Raw genomic sequence first — 4,004 nt, forward strand, 5'->3', positions numbered from 1 at the left:
TTTTTAATTTCCCATTAATGTAATAGGAGGTAGCGTGGCCGAGTGGTCTAAGGCGCTGGTTTTAGGCACCAGTCTCTCTGAGGCGTGGGTTCGAATCCCACCGCTGCCAGGATTATTTTTTCATTTTTTTTTCTTTTTTTCATCCTTCAAGCATTAAAATATATCGTCAGCTGTGTTCCAGCTGTGTGGTCTGTTGTTTGTAAACAACAAATGCAGCTGACTCTAACAGAAATTGGAGGTAAAAAAAACATCCACTCTCAACCTTGAGTATCGGTGACCAACATAGATCACTTAACATTAATAATCATCTTGGTGAACTTTTTATAAATGTCATTTGTTCATAAATAACATTTCAAAATATAGCCCTGAATTTTGATTATGTACTTTTAACTTTTGCCTCAATGGCAATTTGCTGTTCAAATTAACAAAAAGAGCTTTCTTCTTGCAATCTCAGGTCACCGATGTGATTTGTCATCTAGGATCTTATCATCCTGAGATCATTGCTGAGCTCCTAATTATCTGTCCAAGGTCATTTGTGAGCTTTCCTTTTTCAGTCTGAGGTCACTTGTGTGCTTTCCTTGATCAGTCTGAGGTCACTGGTGTGCTTTCCTTGATCAGTCTGAGGTCACAGGTGTGTTTTCCTTGATCAGTCTGAGGTCAGTGGTGTGCTTTCCTTGATCAGTCTGAGGTCACTGGTGTGCTTTCCTCTTACTTGATCAGTCTAAGTGGTGTGGATCACTGAGGTCAGTGGTGTGCTTTCCTTTACCATCTAAGGTCACTGGTGTGGTCACTGGTGTGTGCTTTCCTTTATAGATCTGATGTAAATGGTGTGCTTTCCTTTATCAGTCTGAGGTCACTGGTGTGCTTTCCTTTATCAGTCTGAGGTCACTGGTGTGCTTTCCTTGATCAGATCTGACTGGTGTGTCCACTGTGTGTGCTTTCCTTTATCAGTGGTGTGTCTGAGGTCAGTGGTGTGCTTGATTTCCTGGTGTGATCAGTCTGAGGTCACTGGTGTGCTTTCCTTGATCAGTCTGAGGTCACTGGTGTGCTTTACTTTATCAGTCTGAGGTCACTGGTGTGCTTTCCTTGATCAGTCTGAGGTCACTGGTGTGCTTTTCTTTATCAGTCTGAGGTCACTGGTGTGCTTTCCTTGATCAATCTGAGGTCACTGGTGTGCTTTTCTTTATCAGTCTGAGGTCAGTGGTGTGCTTTCCTTGATCAATCTGAGGTCAGTGGTGTGCTTTACTTTATCAGTCTGAGGTCACTGGTGTGCTTTCCTTGATCAGTCTGAGGTCAGTGGTGTGCTTTCCTTGATCAGTATGAGGTCACTGGTGTGCTTTCCTTTATAGATCTGATGTAAATGGTGTGCTTTCCTTTATCAGTCTGAGGTCACAGGTGTGCTTTACTTTATCAGTCTGAGGTCAGTGGTGTGCTTTCCTTGATCAGTCTGAGCTCAGTGGTGTGCTTTCCTTGATCAGTCTGAGGTCAGTGGTGTGCTTTCCTTGATCAGTCTGAGGTCACTGGTGTGCTTTCCTTGATCAGTATGAGGTCACTGGTGTGCTTTCCTTGATCAGTATGAGGTCACTGGTGTGCTTTCCTTTATAGATCTGATGTAAATGGTGTGCTTTCCTTTATCAGTCTGAGGTCACAGGTGTGCTTTACTTTATCAGTCTGAGGTCACAGGTGTGTTTTCCTTGATCAGTCCGAGCTCAGTGGTGTGCTTTCCTTGATCAGTATGAGGTCACTGGTGTGCTTTCCTTTATAGATCTGATGTAAATGGTGTGCTTTCCTTTATCAGTCTGAGGTCAGTGGTGTGCTTTCCTTGATCAATCTGAGGTCACAGGTGTGCTTTCCTTTATCAGTCTGAGGTCACAGGTGTGCTTTACTTTATCAGTCTGAGGTCAGTGGTGTGCTTTCCTTGATCAGTCTGAGGTCACTGGTGTGTGTGCTTTCCTTGATCAGTCTGAGGTCAGTGGTGTGCTTTCCTTGATCAGTCTGAGGTCACTGGTGTGCTTTCCTTGATCAGTCTGAGGTCACTGGTGTGCTTTCCTTTATCAGTCTGAGGTCACTGGTGTGCTTTCCTTTATCAGTCTGAGGTCACTGGTGTGCTTTCCTTGATCAGTCTGAGGTCACTGGTGTGCTTTACTTTATCAGTCTGAGGTCACTGGTGTGCTTTCCTTGATCAGTCTGAGGTCACTGGTGTGCTTTTCTTTATCAGTCTGAGGTCACTGGTGTGCTTTCCTTGATCAATCTGAGGTCACTGGTGTGCTTTTCTTTATCAGTCTGAGGTCACTGGTGTGCTTTTCTTTATCAGTCTGAGGTCACTGGTGTGCTTTCCTTGATCAATCTGAGGTCACTGGTGTGCTTTCCTTGATCAGTCTGAGGTCACTGGTGTGCTTTTCTTTATCAGTCTGAGGTCACTGGTGTGCTTTCCTTGATCAATCTGAGGTCACTGGTGTGCTTTCCTTGATCAGTCTGAGGTCACTGGTGTGCTTTTCTTTATCAGTCTGAGGTCACTGGTGTGCTTTCCTTGATCAATCTGAGGTCATTGAGGAGCTTTCCTTTACCAATATCTTGTCACTAGATTGCTTTCCTTTTCAGTCTTTAGTCACTACATATCAGTGTAGTGAGTTTATCTTTGAACAAAACTTTTGAGTATGTGAGTGGTCTTTTTCCAAGTGAGCTCTCCGTTGTCTATGGTGATAAAGGACTCCCTTTTATTGAAGAAGAGACTCTTTTTGTTTGCATGTGAGGGGGACAGCTCTATTTTATTTGACTTTGGGGACATATGAATAACCTTATATTTGTATATGGATCAGGAAAACTGATCTTTATTTTTCTGAAGTTACAGATGAAACAGTCATCTGACTACAAAAACTTTCAGTAGGGAGTAGGGTCCTTTTTTCTTCTTTGAATGAAATCTTACTAAGAAGCTGATTCCATGATGCACATGGTAGCTTTGGTGAGGAGTAGGTAACTGTTACAAGTGATACCTTTTTTTTGACAGTAAAGTTGGAGCTCAATCCAATGGTAAAACTTGAGAAGAAGTTTGAAATTGGTTTTGCACAGAAAAAAACATGATTGCGCGATCATGTTACAAAATGGCCTCCCTGGCTGCCATATCAAAGTTTTGACAAGGGCTAGAAATAACAACACTTAGTTGACTATCTTTCCTTAACATTCCCACCAAGTTTTAGCTCAATCGCACCAGTGGAACTGGAGAAGTGAAAAATATGTTTTTTAAGATGGTGGCCATCTTAGATTTCAGACATACCCAAAAAATAACAACACTTGGTCAGGACCATCTTAGGATCATTTCACGCAAGTCTGAGCTCAATCCCACAGGTAGAACTTGAACTTGAACATGAGCCAGTTCACCATCTGATGAAGATGGGAGGCAATCTGACCAGCTCACCATCTGATGAAGGTGGGAGGCAATCTGATCAGCTCACCATCTGATGAAGGTGGGAGGCAATTTGACCAGCTCAACATCTGATGAAGGTGGGAGGCAATTTGACCAGCTCACCATCTGATGAAGGTGGAAGGCAATTTGACCAGCTCACCATCTGATGAAGGTGGGAGGCAATTTGACCAGCTCAACATCTGATGAAGGTGGGAGGCAATTTGACCAGCTCACCATCTGATGAAGGTGGAAGGCAATTTGACCAGCTCACCATCTGATGAAGGTGGGAGGCAATCTGACCAGCTCACCATCTGATGAAGGTGGGAGGCAATTTGACCAACTCACCATCTGATGAAGGAGGGAGGCAATTTGACCAGCTCACCATCTGATGAAGGTGGGAGGCAATTTGACCAACTCACCATCTGATGAAGGAGGGAGGCAATTTGACAAGCTCACCATCTGATGAAGGTGGAAGGCAATTTGACCAGCTCACCATCTGATGAAGGTGGGCTTAAATTCGAGTGCACACAAAGTTACTGCAACAGATGCTGCATGTACCAAAACTTCACAGGCACATTATACTTACTAAGCTAAAAATAAC

The 4,004-nt window shown here is 43.6% G+C and overlaps 1 non-coding gene across 1 annotated transcript; it reads left to right on the top strand.

The window, feature by feature from the left end:
- The first annotated feature begins 28 nt into the window (after positions 1-28).
- Trnal-uag (transfer RNA leucine (anticodon UAG)) lies at positions 29-109 on the top strand. The gene has a single exon. It is a non-coding gene; the product is annotated as a tRNA-Leu (tRNA).
- The last annotated feature ends 3,895 nt before the right edge of the window (positions 110-4,004 follow it).

This window comes from Ylistrum balloti, unplaced genomic scaffold, assembly GCF_031769215.1.
Source record: "Ylistrum balloti isolate Yb309-2 unplaced genomic scaffold, AGI_CSIRO_Ybal_v1 Utg370512, whole genome shotgun sequence".
NCBI classification, from domain to species: domain Eukaryota; kingdom Metazoa; phylum Mollusca; class Bivalvia; order Pectinida; family Pectinidae; genus Ylistrum; species Ylistrum balloti.